Source organism: Hylobates moloch, unplaced genomic scaffold (genome assembly GCF_009828535.3).
Source record: "Hylobates moloch isolate HMO894 unplaced genomic scaffold, HMol_V3 SCAFFOLD_15, whole genome shotgun sequence".
NCBI lineage: Eukaryota > Metazoa > Chordata > Mammalia > Primates > Hylobatidae > Hylobates > Hylobates moloch.
The window spans coordinates 19814988-19840894 of record NW_026652290.1 but is presented as its reverse complement, the minus strand read 5'-3'; positions in this window follow the sequence as shown (position 1 = coordinate 19840894).

The following is a 25907-nucleotide window of genomic DNA, read 5'->3' as shown; positions in this document are numbered from 1 at the left end:
TGATTTTAGCCTGATGTATCACATAAGCCTACCTTTGTTCTGACAACATTTGTGAGCTTGATTTACAAATTTTACAGGCTACACAGATATGGATGAGGCATCATTTTTATTATTACTACATTTTCATTCTCATGGATAAAGGGTACAGCAACTGGAGAGTACACTCACTAGTAAAGAACTTAGAGGTAATCTATTTATGAAGCTTATTTGAATATGAAGCACTTTTATTCATGGCAAATCGTCTTCCAGAAGTTTTGTATAAATAGAATTAGAAATTAACACAGGATGCTATAAATACTAGATAAGTTACAAATAGAAATGCAAATGAAGTGTCAAAATTTTTTAAGAAGAATACCTACTTGGGATTATTCTACCAAGATTGTCTTTTAAATTTTAAACCATTGAAATGTTTGCTGAAGTATTTTCCTTTGTTTCATTTTAAAATACAATATAATTTCTAATATTTAGTAAATAAATTTTCTAAGAAAGTGAAAGCTGCTATATTATACTTTATTGTTAAGATATAATATAATATAATGCATAAATTATTAATGAGTTGTATCTAGTATAGCTATGTGCAGGTATGTGACTATACATTGTAAATAACAATGTGTGCATGTGTATATATGTATTGCAACAGATGCATTATATATATATACTGTAATTATTGAAACTGTATATTTATATACAAATTATATGTGATAAATATACACATACAGATATTTGGTGAGCAAATTTACAATCAAGTCAGTTTTCCGGGGTTGAATAGCCAGATCACAAAAGAAAGAGTCACTCCAGTTACTCTCAAAAGATTTCTAATGGTGGCTTTATTTATAATACCATCACCAGATATAATTCAGAGCCTTTGCCCATCCTAAAAATAGAAACATTAACATGACTTTTCAGAGTATTGCCATGTGATTAAAAGAATCATATGGATAATCAGCTGACCTGTTGTTTTTGGCTATTGTAGCAACCTAACAGTGTGAAAGTTTCAAGTGATTACAAACAAATTTATGAAATAGTTTAGACATATCCTCAAACCTGGTTAATTTAGAAGCCATAAGTAGAAAATACTTTTTAGCTACATATAGTGGATTACATGAGTCAGTATTTTTGCAAACAGCATGCTGGCATCTCTGGTCCAAGGGGACCTACTATGCTATGCTGTCAAATTATGTGTTAGCTCTTGAATTCTCATGAGCACATAAGTATCATAAGGTTTTCTAGTATGTGCATGAATGCCTTAAGTAATGGACTGTCAACTGCTTTCTGAGGGAACCTACTGCATTTTAAAAGGGATTTAATTTTAGAGAATAAAAATTTTGAATACCAAAGTATTTCTTTCTGTGAATTCCTTCCAATGGTACTCTGTATATTTTTAACATCGTATAGTGGTAAACATCATGACTACATACAATTAATTAACTGATATTTTTCAGTATAATATGCACATTTGACTTTAATTGGGAATGTTATCGACTGTTGCCTTAACTCTGTCAGACTTATCCTCATGTGATATATCTGCTTATATTTGTGAGGAAGAACTTGTATGCTATGAAAAGTGACTTTCTCCTAATGTTAAACATATGAGACATGTTACAAATAAAATGCATCCAAAAATGTATAGAATTTTTTGTTTTTCAGATCTGATTTAGAGCTTTTTTTATCCTTGGGACACATAGATGAGTCTCTGATTTTTGTAAAATATAAGAAGGGCAGGATGCAATGAGAAAGCTGAAATCTGTTCTACCTCTGACCTTGAGATTTTATTATTGGGTCAAGCTTGCCAGGCAATATTTTCGTCTTCTTAGGATGAGTTCTCTTTAAGGAAGTTCCCAAGTGTTTTCATTAGATTCTTGGAGGACGCATGTCTTAACTGTAGGAGAGGACTCAATTTAGACTTACACAATTATTTAGAAACCACAAGTAGAAAAAACCTTTTAGCTAGAACTATCTATTTTAGCTAGAATTATCTGTACCAGAAATAATCTCTATTTAGAGCCATTTGGTTGTTAGTTATTATTTATTTAGTTATTTTTAACTTTTAAAATCAATGTTATCAGAAGTTATCAGAGATTATTAGGTGATTAGAAATGTGCCTACTTCTACTAAAATTAATAATGGCTTTTTACAAAACACCTCTTTCTTGGAAAGTTACCATTTTTATTTGGATATAACTTTTGAAAATTATAATTCCTTGTATGTCTTGTGAGCAACACATACTAAATTTCTTTTAAAGATCAAGTGTGAGCATCTTTTTCCTTTAATACAAAATGTAACTAATGGATGTTTTGTGATGAAATAAGAGAATAATTTTACTTCTTTAATATCATTTGATGGTTGATTTATGAATTCAAATTACATGGTCAGGTTTCCTTTAACTTTTGTATATTGATTTTTTTTTTTGCTTGTTTTCTGCGGACAATGATTATGCTTGTTTCTCTGAGGTTCAAATTAAGTAATACTCCTCAGATTGTGATTTCCATCTTTTCACACTTTGGGATTTTGACTCCATTAGTAGGAAAGACTTAAAAATCCCCAAAACATTAGACAGAGTGCTATTTCAATGTTTCTTACCACATTTTCATCTAAGTCAATATTTCCCAAATAAATTTTTGAGGAGCACTAGTCCTTGAAAAGTGGCTCAGGGAATAAATGTGTTTGGGAAATGATACATACTTCATTTCCCTTTTGGAGTGTCATGATGAATATTAAAATTGCAGTGACTTTCTGAATTTAAAATACACACTAATCGCCCAAATTTTCCTAAGTGCATTTCATTTTGAATCTCTCTTTCCCCCACTGATTATTATTTTCCTGAAAATTAAACCTATTAACATTCATTCTATGGCTCCTTGGATCATGTTTTGGGAATTCCTGATACATATTACTGTCTTTGGGTTTGCCAAAAAAAAAAATTGCAATTTACACTTAAATAAGTTTTCAGAAAGCATAAATTAGGAGAAACTATGCCTTATGGGCCTATTAGTTCTTCCCAAAATCTGTTCCAGAAGCAATAAATACATGGAAAGCATATAAAATGGTGCAGGGTACATATTTCTAAAATAATAGTAATTATTTATGTTGTTCATATTATTACCAGTATTATGAGAGTTTAAACATATATAAGTTCTCTTTCAAATAACCAAATAGCCAAATATCTTGTAAAATATTTTCTAATGGATGCAGCTTCTTACTATTGGAAATTGACCAACGAGACATGTGAGTTGTAATTTAACTGTCCTAGGAAAGTTTTAAACCATTTCTATTTTGAGAGATGAATGAATTTTTCATATAACAAGTATATTAATTCTTCATCTAATTCTTCATAAAATAACTAAGACTGGACTAAAATTTATTTTATTTTTTGTATTTTAAATTCAGTTTTAGTAATATAACAACAATATTAAAATTACTCATTTTCTACACAGTATACCAGATACAGGCTCTTCTGTAATTTCTTTATTTTTAATTTGCTAATCTCATATTTTAGCTTGTTATGTATTAGATAAATTGTTTTTTCATCTGTGACATATACAGCAATTTTTTCTTCTCGATTGTATTTTGACTTTTGCCATTTTTTGTGGTTGAAATGTTTTGTCACATTAATGAATCTTTTATCTTTTTTGCATCTGACTTGAGTTGTAATTAGAAAGGCTTCATCTATTATCATTTATAAATCAATTCATCTATGTTTTCTTCTAGTACTTATATGGATTTGTTTGTTAGGTTTAGATATCTTTTTCATTTAGAGTTTATTCTAATGTGAGGTATGAATCCAATTTCATGTTTTTCCACATGAATGTCTGATCGTCTAACACCTTTTAGGTAAAAAGTCTGTATTTTCCCCAGTGATTTGAAATGTTACTTTTATCATGCTAAATTTTCATTACTATTTGGATTTTTTTTGTATAAATTTTAAACTATTTTATCAAGTATTTTTCCTTTTTCTATGTTATTACAAATTTGGCTTACTTTTCCAATATTCTAACTGGATCTTATCCAGGGGTAGTTCTGTGGCAATTTTCTCAATTCCAACATCCAATTGCTAAAATACTTAAGTTTTTCCTTCCAATATGCTTTTAAGGATGTTGCCTAGTCCTTTATTTGCTTTGAAATTCCCTATATTATTTCAGACCAGCAATAACAACAGGTAATTCTTTTTAGGAGGAGCGGGTGATTGAGTTGGTCAGCTACATTTCCTTGAGAACCTCTTCTCATTATATTTAACTAAAGATTTTTTTGTTTTGTTTTTTGTTGGGCAAACATCTTGGGAGGAAGAATGTTGGGAAGAGTTTGATATGTCTTTTTACTTTGTGTTTCTCTTTAGTTTGTGTAGATTCTTCAATTTTCTTCTTTTCTCCTCCCTTCACTTCATTTTTCCTCTTTTTCTGAAGTGGGACCTTAAACTGGCTATTTTCATTCCAGCAAAATGTCAAGACCTTCTGTTGCCATGTCAGTAATCATTCCTCTGACCCACCAATCTCAGATCTTCTCTAATTTCCCCCATTAGACTGTGCTTCTCTCTTTCTGGGTGTGATTTTCCCCCAATTTCTGCAACTGTTAGGCCTCTGTACCCTTATTTTATTCCTAAACCATCTCTGTCTAACCCTCTCTTCTGGCATACAAGTCACCATTGTCTCTGCTGGTTTGAAGTTATATTCTCCTAGTTCTATATGAATTAAACTTTTGTAGCATTCTCTTTCCACCAATTATGTTTTGGGTGTAGATGTTGTCAGTTATGTTCGTTATTTTCTGTTGATATGTATACTTTTTGGAAAGTTTAGTTGGCTGCTATTATTTTAGAAAAACATGAGTATTTACTGTTTATGCAGTTTACTGTAATACAGTTGACATATATAAAAGCCACTTGCTATTTTTTTCTTATTAGATGTTTATTTTGTTAAGGTATAAATTTCAATGTGCACAAACATATTAAAATGTTAACTGAGTCTAAGACGATATGAACATTAAACAGTCTTAGAAAATGTAATCAACATTGGCAAGATCCTACATCCTCTTTTGGCCTTTGAAGCAACTTGTGATAATTACATAAATCATTCTTACCCATGCTTATAGAACTTGTAGAGTAGATTATTAAGATGGTAAGGACATAATGTCATTTGTTCTCAGCTTTGGCACATCCTCTTTGCATTTTTTATTTGTAGGAGTAATAGCCTATGGACTAAAAATATTCTTGAATCTGGAATCACGAGACGTGGATTCTAATTTACACTCAGTGCTAGACCACTAGCTGTGTGGCATTTCATGATCATTAATCTTTGCATTCTCAGCATAAAATTATTGTGTTGCTATGCAGGGGTGATGAAATCCAATTCCAAAAATCTCAGATTCCATCTTGCTTTTGATAGTGTGTGTGCTACAATTATTTCTTTTCATTGATCTTGGATGGGACATTCATCTGCAAATGATCTCAGATCTTTTTTTCTAGTTATAGAATGACAGAACTCTATGTATATCCCTGCACTGCACTCATACATCTACAAGTAGGTCACAGAACAGAAAGTCCTGAGATGACCAGTGTTTCAATACCTGTGGCCGTAGCTTGCAGTTCTTGATTGCTTGCTTTTGCAATCATTCTACCTCAATCTTGCCTCTCTCTCTCTCTCTCTTTCTTATTTCTCTCTACTCTGTTATTTGCCTCTTTTCCTCTCCTATATGAGAAAACTACAAAAGAAGAGAAAAGCAAGTAAAATTTTACTGCTATATTATTTAAGCATCTACTAAAAAATTGGCAGGGCCACTGCTCAGGTTAAAGTACAGTCATTTTGTCCTCCTACTTCTTGCTAATTGGATCATCAGTTAACTTGATCTTCCCTTTGCTTTAATCAGTATCCTTGGATCTTTAAAGCCAAATTATTTTTATGTATCTGTTGCCAGGTTTCCACTCTATCATCATCATCTTTATTTTTCAAACTCATATAAATCAAATACTGAACAGTAGTAATCTTGAAGAGTTGTGAAAATATTGAAGGAAGTGATACTTTATTTTTCACTTTAATCCCATTGAAAACGAAAGACATATTTCAAGAAAGAACTCTTCTCATTTGTTTTCTTTAAGACTATATGGACAAAAAGGAATACTTTGAAGTCTATATAAAAATATGTGTAACTCACAATCAATATCTGGCTTCTCAATCTAAGCTGCCTCTAGTTTAGAGGTTTGCGGTAAAGCATTTTCAAAACTAAAATAAAAACCTTAGTGTATCAGATGAGTAAAATGGCGATTAAGATAACACCATTAATCTTATATTAATTACAGTTAATCTAATCAAGTGCAAAATCAAATCTTTTTACGTTTCCTCCATGAAAAAATACAAAAATAAATGAAATGAAGTAGTATATTTCAAACTCAATTTTGATAAGATTTTTAGTCTTTGTGATGTTGTCATTCTAATTCAGTGTTTAAATGAAAATATTGCCATGAGATGTTTAAGTACATAGGCTACCTTAAGCTAAAAGTTATTTGTTGAAATGTGTCTGTTTTATATAGAAACTTTAGATTCATAACATGTCTTAATTGAATAATTTAGTCTCACGGCTTTCTCTTAAAAAGGCAAAAGCTAGGCACCAAATATTTTATAACTACTAACTTGGCTTAATTAACAGTTCATAAAAAATTCTTCTTCTGGACAGGGCAACCAGGTGCTAGATGCAAAAAATTGAGCATTATGTCTACATAGGAGCAAAAGTGCAGAACAAAATACATATTACTAAAAGAAAAACAAAAAAGGCAAGGAAAGCAGGGGTCCAAACTAAAATCTAGAAAAAAAACTAATGAATAATTAAAATAAATTTTGAGTATAATTTGAAACTGGGTAATTCTCTTTGATAAGGTTAATTGCAAAGTATCTTTATCTATTAATTTTTTTACTTGAAGCAAGTTTAGCTACTTTTTAGCTTTAAGTGTATTTTTATTAATACTGAGAGATGTGTATACATATTGTATTTTAAAAAGGAAAACTTATGAGTACATATAAAAAATAAGTTACCATCAATAGAGAATAACTGTTAAGCTTTTGAATATGACTTTTCAGATGTCTATGTATGTGTTCGAGAAAGAATACAATATGTATTCTCTACATATATACGTACAATTATTCCATGTCATTAAAATATAAATATACTTCTACAACTAAATCTTAATTACATATTAGTATACCATTATAGAAATTATCATTATCTAGTCCCTGTTATTGAACTTCAGGGCTATTTTCTACATTTCACTGTTATTCCAAGAATACATTCACAGCTAAAGTGTTTCTTCTTTAAAATCATATCCACCCACAAATATGTATATGTAATACATACACACACACATGTATATATATACAAACACACATATATGTATATATATGTATATATATATACAAACACACATATATGTATATACACACACAGTGTGTGCATACAGAGATGGACACATCATTTACAGATACTAAGAGTATATATAAATATATACAGAGAGAAACATATAAAATATTCAGTTCAAAGTGCATATACTTTTAACCATTCACAAAAATAGTAGGACTTTCACTTGATAATTTAGGCATTCTCTTTTATCTTTATTGGTCTTGACAATTTGACATCCAGTAAGTAGTAAATTATTATTTTAGGTCAAATTCCATTGGCTAGTAGAAAATTAAAGGATTTTATTTTCTTAAGTTTTTCTCAGCAATTTGGTTTTTTAAACTTTTAATATATACTCATTTTAAAATTTTTATCTCCCATTGAATCCCATTTTGACATATGTGCACATATACATATATATATACAAACTAATATATACACACTGTATATATCATATATGTGTATCATATATCATATATGTGTGTATATATTATATCTGTTTGTATATATACATATGTGCACATATGTCAAAATGGGATTCAATGGGAGATAAAAAGTCACATATATGATATATATGTGTATATATAAATATAAAATAAAGGTATTAAATGTTACAAGTTTTGTCAATCTATTGCTGATATTGATTGGTGGTGCTGTTTGTCATATATTTACATCTATCGTGGTTTATTTTTGGTATTGGCTTTGGTGCAGGGTTTAGAAAAAAATTATACACATTTAGGAAAAGTCAAATAAAATTAAAGGTTGCTTTACAAATTTTGAGTACTTTATACGTTAACTTTCTCATGATAATGCTATACCCTCTTGAATCTACTTTGACATATGATACTACATAATTTTTTGCTGTTTAATGAGTTAAACAGTTCATTCAAAATATTTTTGAATAATTTGTACTTCTCTATGGTAAGGTATTTGCTCAACTATATCTGTGTTTTTTTCATTTACACTTTATTTTGTAGATCTTTCTGTGCATTCTCGTATTAGCCTCACAGTTTTAAAAAGTAATGATTATGAAGCAATAATAATAGCAATGCACATTTTTAAATTTTCATTCTCCAAAATATTGTGGGCTACACATTTAAACTCATAGACAAATATGAAAATCAATGTATTATGTTCAAAAACGTTCATTAAACTATGGATTAGTTTTGGTTGAATCAATAGTCTTGTGCTCCATATTTCATTTAGAGACATAATCTCTCAAAATAAAATATGAGATTTTCATTTATTTCATTCTTTTAAATCTATCAGGAATAAGTCTTGGTTGCATTGTAAAGGTCCTACACATAAATTGTTAAAAATTTTATGAAGCATTTAATATTTTTCTTTGTTAATTTTTTTCAGCCACTTCACTTTCTAAGTGGTTATTCTTAAAAATATGTAGGAGAACATGCGGTGTTTGGTTTTTTGTCCTTGCGATAGTTTACTGAGAATGATGTTTTCCAGTTTCATCCATGTCCCTACAAAGGACACGAACTCATCATTTTTTATGGCTGCATAGTATTCCATGGTGTATATGTGCCACATTTTCTTAATCCAGTCTATTGTTGTTGGACATTTGGGTTGGTTCCAAGTCTTTGCTATTGTGAATAGTGCTGCAATAAACATATGTGTGCATGTGTCTTTATAGCAGCATGATTTATATTCCTTTGGGTATATACCCAGTAATGAGATGGCTGGGTCAAATGGTATTTCTAGTTCTAGATCCCTGAGGAATCGCCAAACTGACTTCCACAATGGTTGAACTAGTTTACAGTCCCACCAACAGTGGAATTGAACAATGAGAACTCATGGACACAGGAAGGGGAACATCACATTATGGGTACTGTTGTGGGGTGGGGGGTGGGAGATATACCTAATGTAAAGACGACTAAGGGTCAGGAATCAAATGGCACATGGATACATATAAAAACTGCACATTGTCACATGTCCCAAAAGAAAATTAAAAAAAAAAAAGAAAATTAAAAACAAAACAAAACAAAACAATAAAACAAAAAGAAATGCAACAAAAACAATAGGCAAATGGGATTTAATCAAACTAAAAAGCCTTTGTACATCAAAAGAAATAATCAACAGAGTAGACAGACAACCTACAGAATAGGAGAAGATATTTGCAAACATTGCATCTGACAAAGGGCTAATATTCAGAATCTACAAGGAACTGAAACAAATCAACAGGAAAAAAACCAAATAACCCTATTAAAAAGCAAGCAATGGACATGAACAGACATTTTTCAAAAGAAGACATACAAATGGCCAAAAAACATATGAAAAATGCTCAATATCACTAATCATCAGAGAAATGCAAATTAAAACCATAATGAGATACCATCTTACACCAGTCAGAATGAATATTATTAAAAAGTCAAAAATCAACAGATATTGTGAAGGATGCAGAGAAAAGGAATACTTACACATTGTTAGTGGAAATGTAAATTAGTACAACTTTACAGAAAACAGTATGAAGATTTCTCAAGGAAGTGAAAAAAGAACTACCTTTGATATAGTAATCCCATCACTGGGTATCTTCCCCCCAAAAAGAAATCATGTATCAAAAAGACTCCTACACTTGTATGTTTATCTAATGCTGTTTACATTAGCAAAGTCATGCAGTCAACCTAAGTGTCCATCAACTGATGGGCAGATAAAGAAAATGTGGTATATATGTATACTATGGAATCCTACTCAGTCATAAAAAATAATGAAATAATGTCTATGGCAACATAAAAAAAATATGTAGGAGAGTTATTATTTGCATTTTTGTAATCAGCCATTTTAACAAATGCTCTTATTAAGTCTACTGATTTCTCAATTTCTTCCCTTGGATTTCCCAGGTAATAAAATATGTCATCTTTAAGTAAATATATATCTCTTTTTTCTTCCATATTAACTCATATTATCTTATTTATTGGTTGTATTACATTGGATAGAACAGTTTTATAAAGGTCCTAATCACAGAAATGTTCACTTATTCTTGACTCTCAAGGGAACATCCTAAAGCAGAGAAACTTAACTAAAGATTGATGAGTGATTAAGGAAATTTATGAACCATCAGATATCACATAGACATGTTGCATGTATGTGCAAGTTTAAGGTTGTCTAATTATGATTAATGAGAAATTCTCAAAAATGTTTTAGACCCAAATGATCAATGACTATTGCTCATTGTTAAATAAAACATGCATTTATTTGAGATAGGTACCCTTTATTATATGAAGAGAAAAATGTTATACACCTTTTAAATTTTGTAATGCTTTTAGCCCCTCAATTTTGTCAATTTTTGCTTTTCTTTACCTTGCTTTGATTTTCTATTCAGGATGATGATTTTCGCAACTACCTTTCAGCTTAACACTTGCTGTGATAAAATGTTGAACAATTTTTTAAATTTTAGAAATAAGTTATATTTGTTATAGTGTACCATTCTATGTCTAGTTTTTCTGGAGGTATGCTATTTGTGTCAGCTTTATTCTTCCAAGCCATTTATCAAAAGATATGCAATGAATATATATGGATTTAATGAAAGACCACTTTCACCAATCAGGAGGTTAGTAAGGAGATTCATAGCACATTTCTGACACAAAAATACAGTTGGTAAAACTTGCAACCATTTACAATTAGAATTCCATAAAAAGTTCAGTGTTAGAATAGGATAGAGTATATAAATCAAATATTATAATACTTTAAAGAGGAATAGGAAAAAAGTTTAACAATATATGCTGGAACAAAAATGAGAGAGAAAATGGGGAAAAAACTGTTATATAACAGGAAGAGTCTGGTACTTTTTTTCATCTTAGCTAACAGAAACTAAAGAAGCTCTATTTTACTTTTCATGGTGGTTATTAGAAAAAAAGAAGTAGTTCAGTTTTTTCCCTAAAAAGTATCACAAGGAGAATTTAAAGCAGACTGTTAAGATTACCAAAACAATCACATTAACATAAATTCAGTATCTGTGAGGAAAAACTGGAAACATAAAGCACAAGAGATTGCAAAAACACATTTAAAAGCAAGAAAAAAGTCTTTAGCAAGCCTCTCACCTCAAAAAAGTCTTATTCTTAGATAATAGCAGAAATTTCACACATATATTATCATTATGAATGTAAATGAAAAAATACCGCTTTAAAAAGAAAAGATAGAAGAAAACCTTGATAGGCCATGTATGAATAGTAAATTCTGTGAATTGTTGAATGTCTAAAATCATTTCATTTTGCCCTCAAACTTGATTGCTAGTTAGGCTGTACAGAATTCTGTGTTTGAGCTGATACTTTTAAAAATTTGACACATGATAACTATACATATTTATGAGGTGATGTTTCCATATACACAATTTATAGTGATCTGATCAGATAAATTAGCATATCCATAATCTCAAACATTTATTATTTCTTTGTGTTGGGAACGTTCTTTCTTGCTGTTTGAAATTGTATGATAAACCACTGTCAACTATAGCCATCCTATAGTACTATAGAACACTAGAATTTAATCCTCCTAACTGTAATTTGATTACCTTTTAACAAACTCTCCCTATCCCCTACTCCCTGTACCCTTCCCAGACGCTTGTATCTTCGACTCTACTTTTAAAACTGAGTATTTTAAGGATTGTAAAGATGTTCTCCATGTCTTCATGGTCACTAATGAAAAATCAAATACCAATTGGATTCTTGTTTGCTTATTAATAAGCCATTGCTGATATTGTTGTAGTTGTAGTTGTAACTGTGTTTGCCCACTCTGAAAAGTTCGTTTAATTACCTCTCTAGTCATAAGCTTGTTTTTGTGTACCAGACTCCAGGGCCTAGGGATAGAATCAATTTGAAACACCTGACTTCCTCTGGCCCCACAGAGGTTTTTTGTGTTTTGTTTTTTTTTCTTCCGATACTGTTTTGCATACCTTGAAGTACTGTGGGTTGGGTTCCAAATCATCTCAATAAAGTTAATAACATAATAAAGCAAGTCACATGATTTTTTTTGTTTGTTTCCTAGTTTATGTAAAGGTTATGTTAAACTCTAGTGTACCAAGTACATAATAGTAGTATGTCTAAAAAGGTGAAAATATGTTAAATAAAAATATTTTACGGCTAAAAATTTCTAAGGATAATCTGAGCCTTCAGTGATTGATAATCTTTTAGCTGGTGAAGGGTCTTGACTCAGTGTCCATGGCTGCTGACTAATTAGAGTGGTGGTTGCTGAAGTTCGAGGTGGCTGGCAATTTTTAAAAATAGACAATAAAGTTTCCCCTGGTGTTTGATTCTTCCTTTCACCAAAGATCTTTCTGTGGCATGTGATGCTGTACCCACATTTTACCCACAGTAGAATTTCTTTCAAAACTGGGGTCAACCCTCTCAAACCCTATCCCTACTTTATCAACAAAATGCATGTGATATTCCATGTCCTTTGTGTCATTTCAATAATTATAAAAGCATCTTCACCAAGAGTAGTTTCCATCTCAAGATTCTACTTTCTTAGCTCCATTAGGAGCAACTCCTCATTCATTGAAATTTTATTATGAGATTGCAGCAATGCATTCACATTTTCAGATTCCACTTTTAACTCTAGTTCTTATGCTGTTTCCATCACATTTGCAGTTACTTCCTCCACTGAAATGATGAACCCCTCAAAGTCACCCATTAGGATTGAAATCAACTTCTTCCAGACTCCTATTAATGTTGATATTTTGACTGCCTTTCATAAATCAAGAATGTTCTTAACAGCATTTAGAATGATGATTCCTTCCCAGAAGGTTTTCAATTTACTTTGCCCAGATCTATTAGAGAAATTACTATGGCAGCTATAGTCTTACAAAATATATTTCTTAAGCAGTATGATCTCAAATCAAAATTACTTTGATCCATGGGCTGAAGAAAGGATACTGAGTTAACAGGCATGAAAACAATGTTAATTTTCTTGCATATCTCCATCAGAGCTCATGGGTGACTAGTTCATTGCCAATGAGCAATAATATTTTGAAAGCAATGCTTTATTACCAAGCAGTAATTCTCATCAGTGGCCTTAAAATATTCAGGAAACCATATTGTAAACAGATGTTCTGTCTTCTAGGCTTTGTTGTTCAATTTACAGAGAATAGGCAGAGTAGTTTTAGTATAATTCTTAATGGCCCTAAAATTTTAGGAATGGTAAATGAGCATTGGCTCCAACTTAAAGTCATCAGCTGCATCAGCCCCTAACAAGAGAGTCATCTTGTCCGGTGAAGCTTTGAAGCCAGGCATTGACTTCTCCTCTCTAACTATGAAAGTCCTAGATGGCATCTTTTTCCAATAGAAGACTGTGTCATCTATGCTGAAAACCTATTGTTTAATGTTAGCCAGTTTCACTAATGATCTTAGCTAGATCTTATGTGTAACTTTCTGCAGAGTTATACAACGGCGCTTGTTGGTTCACCTTGCACTTTTATGGAAATGGCTTTCCCTTTAGCCTTTTGAACCAGCCTCTGCTAGCTTCAAACTTTATTTCTGCAGCTTCCTTACCTCCCTCAAACCTTGAAAGAATTGAAGAGATTTAGGGACTTGCTGGGACTGTTCTGACTGGTTTGATGTTCTACCCAGGCCACAAATTTCTTCATATCAGCAGTAAGGCTGTTTCACATTTTTTTTTTTTTTTTTTTTTTTTTTTTAGATTGAGTCTTGCTCTTTCATCCAGGCTAGAGTGCAGTGGTGCCATCTTGGCTCACCACAAGTTCTGCCTCCTGGGTTCAAGCGATTCTCCTGCCTCAGCTTCCCAAGTAGCTGAGATTCCAAGCACCCACCACCATGCCTGGTTAATTCTTGTATTTTTAGTAGAGACGGGGGGTTTCACCATGTTGGTCTGGCTGATCTTGAACACCTGACCTCAGGTGATCCACATGCCTGGGACTACCAAAGTGCTGGGCTGGGATTGCAGGCAAGAGCCACTGCGCCTGGCAAGTTTCACTTTCCTATCATTCATGTCTTCACTGGACTAGACTTCTAACTTTCTTTAAGAACTTTTTTTTTTTTTCCATTTGCAACTTGGATATGTGGCACAAGAGGCCTACCTTTTGGCCGGTCCTGGCTTTTAATATGCCTTTCTCACCAACCTTAATCATTTTGTTTTAAAGTTAAACATATTGAACTCTTCCTTTCACTTGCAAACTTAGAGGACATTATAGGGTTATTAATCTGTCTAATTTCAATATGGTTGCCTCTCAGGGAATAGAGAGACCCAAGGCGAGGGAGAGAAATAGAGGAGTGGCTGGTCAGTGGAACAGTCAGAACATATATATATATATATAACATTTATCAATTAAGTTTGCCATGTTTTATATGAGTGCTGTTTGCAGTGCCCAAAACAATTACAACAGTAACATCTAAGGTCACTGATCACAGATCACTGTAACAGATATAATAACAATGAAAAATTGAAATACTGCAAGAATCACCAAAATGTGACACAGAGACATGAGGTGAACACACGCTGTTGGAAAAATGGGTTGCTCAATGCAGGGTTACCACCGATCTTCAATTTATTAAAAACAAAATATCTGGGAACCACAATAAAGTGAAGCACAATAAGATGAGGTATGCATCTGTGACCTTTTTTCCTTCTTCTTTCTTATTTTTTCGTTCTCTGTTTCTGGAATACCTGTTATACAGATTAGGGGTTTGCTTCACTGATACACTATGTCTTTTAAATGTTTTTCCTCTGCCTTTTCCATCCCTGTAGCTTTTTACTCCATATTCTGGAAAGTTAAGCTACTTCAGTGCTCGAGCCTCAGTTGTTTCCTTTTTATTACTTAGACTTCATATTGAATTTATATCTAGGTGTCACTGATAAAGTTTTTATCATAAGAAAATAGAATTTCTAGAAGTAATAATTGAATAGTCAATTTTCTGGTTATATATTCCTGAAATAAACTGAAATAATTAAATTCTAGTTTAATGTTAGAAGGTAAAACATTGAGGTAAGACATTTTTATTTTTAACCATTGTACCTTGATTTAAAATTCCAATAATCATAGGCATTATTTTATACTTCACCCTAAGTACACTAAATACCATGCAGTTGTGAAGTGCTGATCCATTAGCTGATTAACCATTGTTCATAAAAGCAAAATAGTCATTAATTCCTGAAAAGAAAAATATCTCAGAAATTTTGCTACCAAAATCATTTGAAAGTGGACTGTTTTTAAAATGTATATACTTTTGTTTTTAAATTCCCAAGAAGTTGCACAAAAATTATGGAAATGTTAACTAATAAAGTAACATTTTCAACCAACTTTTCATTGGACTATTCACTTCAAACTGAAGAAAATGAATAAAACAATTGAAAGAACTTGCTGAAGAAACAGCAGACAGAGACTGCTCAAAATAAGATGAAATCTACTTTTCGCTCTTACAAAAAGTTTTAAGAGCTAGCATTTATAGGACCCATCTATATTTATCAAAAACCCTAATAAATTCTAGATGAGAAAAGATGCCCACATTCATAAAATCATCTAAACTTGAAGTATACTCTCGTGTGCAAACTGTGAGACGCTAATATTTTAATATTTGGAAAACCAGAGATTTGAAACCTTTATTTTAACCAATTTAACAGTGTGACTCTCACTTCATCATCATCTCCTTTTGATTGCATGGCTTATCAAGTTATTAATGTTTACCAAGTTATGGAGTGATTTCTCTTTTTCTAAGCAAAATAAAAAATTGCCAGAGATAAAGTACAAATATATAATACAAGTATTATATACTGTTGTTAGTGGTACATATAAGCTGTTGATATATTAAAAAAATGGACCAGATATATCTAAAAGTCATGATAATAGTGTCTGTCATTTATAAAGAAAGTAGGATGGGAAGAAGCAAGAAAGCAGTAGAGCATAAAGAATTATGCTCGGCCGGGCGCGGTGGCTCACGCTTGTAATCCCAGCACTTTGGGAGGCCGAGGCGGGTGGATCACGAGGTCAGGAGATCGAGACCACGGTGAAACCCTGTCTCTACTAAAAATACAAAAAAATTAGCTGGGCGTGGTGGCAGGCGCCTGTAGTCCCAGCTACTCGGAGAGGCTGAGGCAGGAGAATGGCGTGAACCCGGGAGGCGGAGCTTGCAGTGAGCTGAGATTGCGCCACTGCACTCCAGCCTGGGCGACAGAACGAGACTCCGTCTCAAAAAAAAAAAAAAAAAAAAAAAAAAGAATTATGCTCAACTTTCTATAAACATCTGTTAACAAAAAAGACCCAAGGCATATATGAAAACTCATAGACATCATATGCTAACTTTGTGTATCAAATACAAAGCTATTCATTATGCTATCCTTTTTTTATGTTTTTATCCAAGGAGAAAGAAAATTAAATTTGTTTTATAGTGTCATGCCTTTATAGAGATACTTCAGTAAAAACAACATTCATTCCAACACATTTGCCAGGTTTTAAAACTAGCAAAAATTATATAACAATTTTCTAATCTTCATGCAATAATGCAAGGTTGTAGGCAATTTTGTGCTTCTGAAATTCAGCATTATGCGTCGTACTTTTTTATCCTATTATGAGTATCTTTAAATTGAGATATTGTAAAAGAACATTATTTAAAGTAAATTATAGATAGATCAGTATTTAATAGAAATTAATCCAAATCTTATTCGTTGCTCTAAAAAGACTTCTCTTTTTCTCTAAAATTGTTAGGCATACTATGTTCTTTACTGTGTGTATGTAATTCTTACCTCAAGGGAAAACACCAATTAGACTTGATTAGAGAGTGGATTCCTTGGAGACAATTAGAGAAACCCTCATTAAATTCAATGATTATAAAGATGGCAACAAGTTAAAAGATAGTTTCTCCCATAACTGGTATTCCAAGTCAGTAAATGCTCTCTGGCTCAGTAGGTGTTCCCATATTGGTGCTTCTCTATGAAAGACACGTTTTTATAGGAAAACTCAGCTGAAGTTGAGTCTGCCTGTGGCAGTTGCTCCCAGTCCCCACATTGATGCCTTTGCAAGAATAGTTTTCATTGAGGATATGAACTGACTAGCAAGATCTGGCAAACCATGGGTGGAAACCAATCTCAACATAGGTACACACCTCAAGCTTTTCTATATTAAGAATGACTCCTCAATGGCAGTGGGTAATTAGGTATTAAGATAGTTCTAGAAAATATATAGAAACAGGCAAAGGCCAGAGACTTTTTTTTTTTTTTGCTAATGTTTGCCAGTCATCAAAATGCAACTTGCTATTCCCTTATATCCCCACTCCCTGCAATGGCAAAATGGATAGACATGCATCTTAATTGCTTAACTGATGTAGTTCATTCACTCATTCACTCAATTCATTCATTTTTCCAACGACTTTATGTCACATATGAGCTATATATAAAACTGTAAAGGTGACCTCCTGGGAATGTAGAGGGCTAAAAAATCAGTCTATAGTATAAAAGCAATATGATGAGTCGCATACAGAGTTTACGTAAACCATATAGAAGTATTAAGGAAGGAGAAATTATGGAGAAGTTTAAAGAGGGAAATCAGGATGTGGTAGAAATTAGCTGGTAAGTACAACAGACACATCTTTTACTGTCTGTTAAATCTTACCACAGAAATGATTATTTACCTTATCTGAGGCAAATACAGACTCTTCCTATGTGCATTATTAAAAAGAAGATAAAATATTTGTTCTTTAGTGAACCTGTGGCTATTTGATCTATGTGCTGCTTGGCCTCATATAGAAGCTTTCATTTTCTGTCATTGTGAAGTAGAATCTATAGACATTAAAATGACTTCAAAAACTAAATGCCACTCCCATAGTAAAACAGATCAGAGATATTGGCAGGCATATAAGCTGGAGGCAAGAAATGCAAATACTTATAACAAATGAAGAAATTTAAATTACTATAGTAAATATCTGATGAATACATGAACAGAATATTTCAATTTTATAACTGTAACATGAGAGCTGAGGCTACTCATCAACTTCAAATAAGCAAAGTTTAAGAAATAAACAACTCCCACTGTTAACAACATAGATCACTAATCTCTCCAAAAAAATAGCCAGGGTCTAGTATCAAGAGCCTGAAAGCTATTCTGTTTCTAGGAATTTATTCTGAAGAAGTCATCAAAAACAGTGATTAGGATTGTGGTGCAAGTTGACTACTGAATCACTATCTAAAATAACAAAACATTAGAAATAACATCAATGATCAATGCCTAAAAAAAAACTTTCTAAATAAACAATGGTCCCTTCATGTGATAGGACTTGACACAGCTATTCAAAATTATATTTTCAATATTTAATCAGCATAAAATATACTCATAATTTCATTAAAGCATATAAAATCAGACCGCTCATTCACCCGTTATTTAATTACTGAATATTTATTTCTGTTTTATTACATGGCTAGCTCTGTGTCTGTTGTAGGAATACAGTGGTAAGACATTTGCCTTGCCCTCAAGGTGATTACAGTATAGCCATAGAAGTAAACAAAGAAAAGATTCAGACAAATTAAATGTGGTGTTGAGTGTGTCTAGTGAAAGCAAGGTGCTGGGAGAACAAATGTAAAGTTTCACAAGACTATGCTTGTAGAGTCGAAGTCAGACTTCCTTGACTGTTTTCTGAGATGAGACATGAAGAATGAACAGGATTTAGGCAGACACAGAGTGACTGGAGGAATGCTCCAGCCAGAAGAAAAATTTAACGCAAATGTTCTGAGGGAAAAAAAAAAAAAAAGCAGACATTGCCTTTACCGTATGATCTGAATTTTCTATAAAGTATACCAGCATACTAAGAATGAAGCTCTGGGGGAAGTAAATGTTTGATTGCTATCAAGAACTTTTTTTGGACTCTAAAAATTTTATTAAATCTGGTTTATAATAAATATGATTTGATATTAAGGTAGGAAAAATTAACTTTATAAAATTTCAAGAGATTCAAATAATCAGAGGAGACTGACCTTCAAAAGAAATAATCAATAGTTAAATGTATTTCCTATATCGTTCATGAGTTTTCCTGTGTTTAAGTACATTAGCATCAGGATTGGGATATCAATCTATCAACCTGTTTCACGTGCTTCACCTATTAAAATTTCTGACTTCAAGCAGTAGAAGTTGATGCTTAACAATAAGGTCATATTGGGAAAATGTTACCCAGAAGCACATCTCACACATGTCAGGGTTACAAGACTATCATAGAATTTAAACATGGGGCAAAGTATTAATCTGATTACCTGCATAAATGGCAAAAAAATCAATAATTGCTCAGAGGATCTAGCATATCTTTTTCCAAAGTTGATTTTACAACTAGGCTGTATGTGTATATATATATACACACACACACATCTATACACACACACATATACACACACACACACACACTTTTATATATATATATATACACACAGACTATATATAATGTGTATATGTATACATATACACACATTATATACATATACAGACTATATATTTATATAATGTGTCTATATACAGATGACTGACTATGTGATTGGAAATGAAGTTGTACCAAGGAGGGCTCTGGGCATGAAAATGCTAGCCACACTACTTAATTTTCTGCCACTATATTGCAAGTGGGTTTCCTCTTGTCTTTAAAATTTTTGATAATTCAATTTCCTTCTTAAATAGAAGGGACACACGTTATTTCTACTGTCAACATCAGCACTGTCTACAAAGACAGATTTTTGTATACCGTTTATGTCATAAATTACTGTATAGTATGCTGGCAGTAGAGTGTCTTAGTTCATTTGTGTTGTTATAAAGAAATGCCTTAGATTGGGTAATTTATAAAGGTAAGAGGTTTATTTGGCTCATCATTCTACAGGCTGTACAAGAAGCATGGCATCAATATCTGCTTCTGCTGGGGGCCTCAAAAGTTTCCAATCACAGTGGAAGGTGAGGAGGAGCCAGTGAATGCAGATCATTTGGCAAGAGAGGGAGCAAGGGCGAGTGGGAAGGTTCCAGACTGCTTTTAATAACCAGTTCTCAGAGGAACTCTCTCAGGAGCTAGTAGAGCAAGAACTCATTATTACTGCCAGGACAGCACCAAGCTATTCGGGAGGGTTCTGGCACCATGACCCAAACACCTCCTGTTAGGTCTCACCTCCAACATTAGGAACCAAATTTAAATATGAGGTTTGGAGGGTCAAATATCCAAACTATAGCATAGAGAGAGAGAAAGGGTATTGTACATGCCCTCAGGAAGTTAGCAACCATACTTAGGAAACAAGATATGTCTGTGACCTCACCAACAGTATTAATAAGGTATATTAAGTGCTATGTAAGTGACAAAAACAGCAAGCCATCTCTATCTAACCTGCAGAACCCATGTATGGTTTTGTGATGAGGACAAAGCCATACATGGGTTCTGGAGGTCAGAGATGGCTTCCTGGAGGTATTATCTAAGCACTTCAAAAAGAGAGCAATATAGGCAAGTAGGGAGTAGCACTCAAAGAACCATTACGTTGTGTGCAAAGATATTTTGCAATGCAATTGTAATTTTCTTTTCTTATTCATTCCATTTGATTATTGTTCTTACTGGTTCAATGTTGCAATATTGTTTTATTGTAATCCTAATATGGATTTCATGATTCTGATTTTAATGTATCCTTAAGATGTGAAAAATTTTAATGTTCCTATATGGAAATTATATTTGCTTGATTTATGTCTTTTAAACATTATGCACTGCTGTTTTAATCAGAAGCATATTGTATTTGTTATCTATTGGTGCATAACAAATTATCACAAATTTAGCAGCTTAAAATAGCACATACTCATTACCCCACCGTTGCTGTGGGTTAGAAGACCAGACATGGCTTAGCTAGGTCTTCTGCCTCGGCTTCCCCACAAGGCTTCAATCCAGTTGCTGACTTGTGCTAATATGTTATCTGAAGATCTGGCTGTGAAAGAATCCTATTTCAAGCTCACTTAAGTTGTTGTTGAAAGGATTCACTTCCTTGCAGGCCATGTGACTTGGGGGCTAAATTTTTTGCTGGCTGTCAGAGGTAGTCTTCAGTTCCTTGCCATGTGGGCTCTTCCATACGGCAGTTGGCTTCATAAAAGCCAGTAAAGGAGATAGTATATCAGAAAAAACAAGTCACAATAGTATGGAATACACAATTGTATGTAATACAGCAACACAGAAGGGAAAGGGACATCCCATCATTCTGTATTCTATTAGTTAGAAGAAAGTGACAGTTCCTGACCATTCATGGGGAGAGGGTTACCCAGAAGTCTGAATGCCAAAAGGAAGATATCATAGGAGATCATTTCAGAGCCTGTCTACCATACAAATTTACAGGTTTTATATGCTTGGGTTATGGCAGAAAAACAAGATTTTCAGTTCAATACAGGCCATTCCCAGTGATGGTCTTGACTAGAAAATGTGGTAAGGCTATTTAGATTGCTATACTAGTTACTAGTTGAATGCAGGCTGTGGTCTATACTTTAGATTCTCTGCTAACTACTAGGCAATGATGGTCAAATCTTCAATCCCATTTATGCTTATTTCCATTATCTGTAATAACAGAAGATTGAGCTAGACATCTTCTAATACTAATATTTTATTAATATACATCAGACACAGTAGTTTGAAGCTTTAAGTTTGGTAAAAGGCTTTTATATTTCTTTTAAATAGAAGTTCATTTCTTTTCTATTTTAGCATCTCTATATGTATGGAAATTTGGACAATGTTTGTTCTCCACGGTAAAGAATATGCCATTTTAAAATATGAGTGACCATACTGATGCTGTATTGATATTGATTTTTTCCCAAAGATTTTATAACAGGCATGATACCGCTTTGCAACCTAATTGTATTGTCTGTAAGATGTAGCTCTGTAAGCATAGTCAGGAGTAGTGGACTTATTCTGAATTCATTCAGAGAGCAAAGCTTAGTACAAAGATAGGGTGATTAAAGTGTGGATTATTGGGGATTGGCTGAGTTGAAGAATTTCTATGTGTGTTTTTCTAATATCTCACCATTTAACTGTTCCCATTCATGTGAGCCTTGTGTATAGTGATTGCATTTATATGATAAACGTAGGGTTGTACCACAAGTATGCACTTTCTATGGCATTACAAATAATACTGACTCACCCTTCCTCCTGTGAATTTTTGTGACTTTTTCTACTGAAGAAAATCACTTAGGAAGGAGAAATGTTTAACTTTTCATGAACTTGACATGTGCAGGAGAAGAGAAAAATGAAAGCTGTAGAGAGATTAGGAAAGGTATAGGCCTGCTGCTCTGTGTAGCAATAGAATCAAGACACTACACAGAGGTGGCTGGAAAAAAAAGTTCATTGGCCTGCCATATACCTAAGCTTGCCATATTGCTTCATTTCCCAAAAATTTCCTTTGAAAAAATGTGGTTGTTTTTTCTTTTTTTCCCCAAATATTTCAGCTCATTCTTTTGAGAAACTCTCAAGGTGGAATTGGCATTTGGGGTGTTACGACTATGCCCACATAATTGTTACTCAACTGTACAAGAATTGGTGAGAGATGCCAGGGAGGGTTGCAGTATTTATTATATACAGCACACAACCCTTTACAAAAAGACCGTGTCAGACTACTCAGCAACTTCACAGATCCAAATGCAAACTATATATTCTTCCAGGAGAAGGCAGTAAAAGGCACTGGTATGCAAAAATGCTGAGCAAGCAGGAAACAGTGGAGGGCTTTAGTAGGATAAAAGATCATCTGTCTTTCTGGTGAGAAATAAAAGAAGAATCCTGGCTATTGGTAAGCATTAAAGATCTCAGGATACTCCTCAAAGGACAAGACTGTTAATCTATGTATTTTGGCAATATTCCAATTTGGGTAATTATTTTGTGCCTCCCTAAATCTCTCTTTCCTTTATATTTATGTTGTAGTGTCTCACTTACTGCCCTAAATGACTTACACTATCATTCACATAGAAGAGCGTATTTCCAGAAAGCAAATGTAATTTTATTGTTAAAAATTAAAGATAATATTCAAGTTTGTAACACTATTATTGTCACTATTATTTTAAATTTATATGTTATCTCCTACAATATTTTCTTGTCATTGGGTATTATTTTCTTCTGTGCCTTTCTTTAAAGTTGCCTTAAAATCTTATAATACAAACTCTGAATCCTATTTTCGAGGTTAAGTAAATGTATTTTGCCTCCAGTTATATTGTATTTTTATTTTAATAGCATAAGTTAACGTACATCACACATAATAACAGCCATGTTTTAAAGTATATATCTGGAGTTGGCAGACATTTTTTAAAGTTCCCCCTAAAGGGTTGACCTTTTTAAAAAAATCAATCATCTACCCTTTCCCACATCCCATTCATTTTTCAAATCAGCCTCAAAATAAGCCACACAATGTCCCATAAGATTTCTTAGCTTTGCCAGTCTGAATTTACAAGTTTAAGACAAGCCTAATGGAAGAAATATACAAATCTGGTGACTATTCCTGTTGTACAATCTGAAAGACAAAGAAAAGGCTCAGTCTCTTCAACTTGCCACTGGAAATTGTCTGCCTTACCTTACATTTTTTTTTTTCTTTGAGATGAAGTCTTGCTCTGTCTCCAGGCTGGAGTGCAGTGGCGTGATCTCGGTTCACTGCAACCTCCACCTCCCGGGTTCAAGCGATTCTCCTGTCTCAGCCTCCCAAGTAGCTGGGACTAAAGGCACGTGCCACCATGTCCAGCTAATTTTTGTATTTTTAGTAGAGACGGGGTTTCACCATGTTGGCCAGGACGGTCTCGATCTCTTGACCTCGTGATCTGCCCACCTCGGCCTCCCAAAGTGCTGGGATTACAGGCGTGAGCCACCGCGCCTGGCCACCTTACATTTTTATTACCTTTTAAAACACAAAACCCCAGATAAGTAAAATAAAGCTGTTAACAATTGGACATGCTATCGTGTTAAGTAAATTCCCTATCTTTCCTGAAAGCAATTATAATAGGGTGGCCAGGAAAGATATAATAATACAGATACTTGAAAAGAGGAAAAGACAAAGGGTGATTTTATTGGGGTAAAAAAAAGACTGCTCAGAAAAGTTCTCAGAATGATCACAGATCTACTTCATGCTCTTTCATCTGGGTCTGACTCAGTTTAAGTGTTTTTATGCTTCTCTTTATTTAAGTGACCAGGCTTCCTCCTGCATGTCACCTATTGCAAATCCACTGAATATTTTTTATTACATTCTTAGCAATATTTTCACATAGAACTAGACAATATAAAAATAGCTTGAACTTCCTTAAGTTGAGGGAAAGCTACACAAGCCTTTTTTATTCTGCTAAATCCTGTCTCTAATATAATCCTAAAATAGCTCTGTTAAATTGCTGATAGATCCGTGAGAGTTTAACATGTGTATTCAGGGGGAAAAATTAACCATGAACAGTGTACAGGGAACATTCTGATTGAAAGGTGCTAAATAAATGAGAGATATTTTTTCCTATTTTGTTCACACTAAAAAAAAATTTGTTGAAAACCCACCGTAACATATGTCTAAAGAGAGATGTTATTAAAATTTTAATAAACGTGATTCAGACCTCATAGGATAGAGACTGGGTCCTGTGTCTGATACTTTCATAAACTATTAATTTTACCAAACAAGAAAAATTAATATTAAAAAAATCTATCTTTGTTTTGAGATTTTTGGATGGAAATCATATTCTAAAATCTTACTATGGTTTGGCAAAGTTCAGTTGAAAGAAAATTTTCTTAATACCAGCAGATGACTTTACATTCCTGATTCAGTTTATGACACTCACATTAGCCAGGATCCTAATATCCTGTGTAGGATGGAACATCTGAGTCAACAGGAAATGTCTCTACAGCTGACTTGATTCAATAGGGCTTTCTTGGTTAACTTGGCAGTCAGAATCAATAAGAAGCTCTCATAGAGTTGATCTCTCTAGAACATTCCAAAGGCTACTTAAACCAGCAAAACCTCAGTACTACGTTTCCTGGGACTTAGGTAGACTTTCTTTTCCTAACTAAAATGAGAAGGAAATATAAATATATGTGTAGTCATGGGTGTATTAAAGGGAAAGGGTGTATCTGATAGAAAATATATTCTATTCCAGACAACTTATAACTCAGTATGCTAAACACCATCAATAAACAATAAAAAAACCCTATTTTACCAGGTTAAGTTACTGATTCTATATTAAGATGGCATCATCAAATAAGGGAAATGTATTCACAGTGATGGAGTATATTGCTATTGGATTTAGGATCACTGTAGCATCAGTTCCACATTAAGCTAATGGCAAGTATCTCTTCAACTGAAAAGCCCCTGAAAGATTTATTATAGCAGCTAACTTCTAACATTCATAAAAAGAAACTAACAAAAAATTAAAACACACATACTTAGCATCCACACTAAATATGTCCAGAAGAAATAAACAGCAAAGATATTTCCATGGTTTTGGCCACAACCCAGGTATTTTATCTTTTTTTTTTTATATATATACTTTAAGTTTTAGGGTACGTGAGCACAACGTTCAGGCTTGTTACATATGTATACATGTGCCATGTTGGTGTGCTGCACCCATTAACTCGTCATTTAGCATTAGG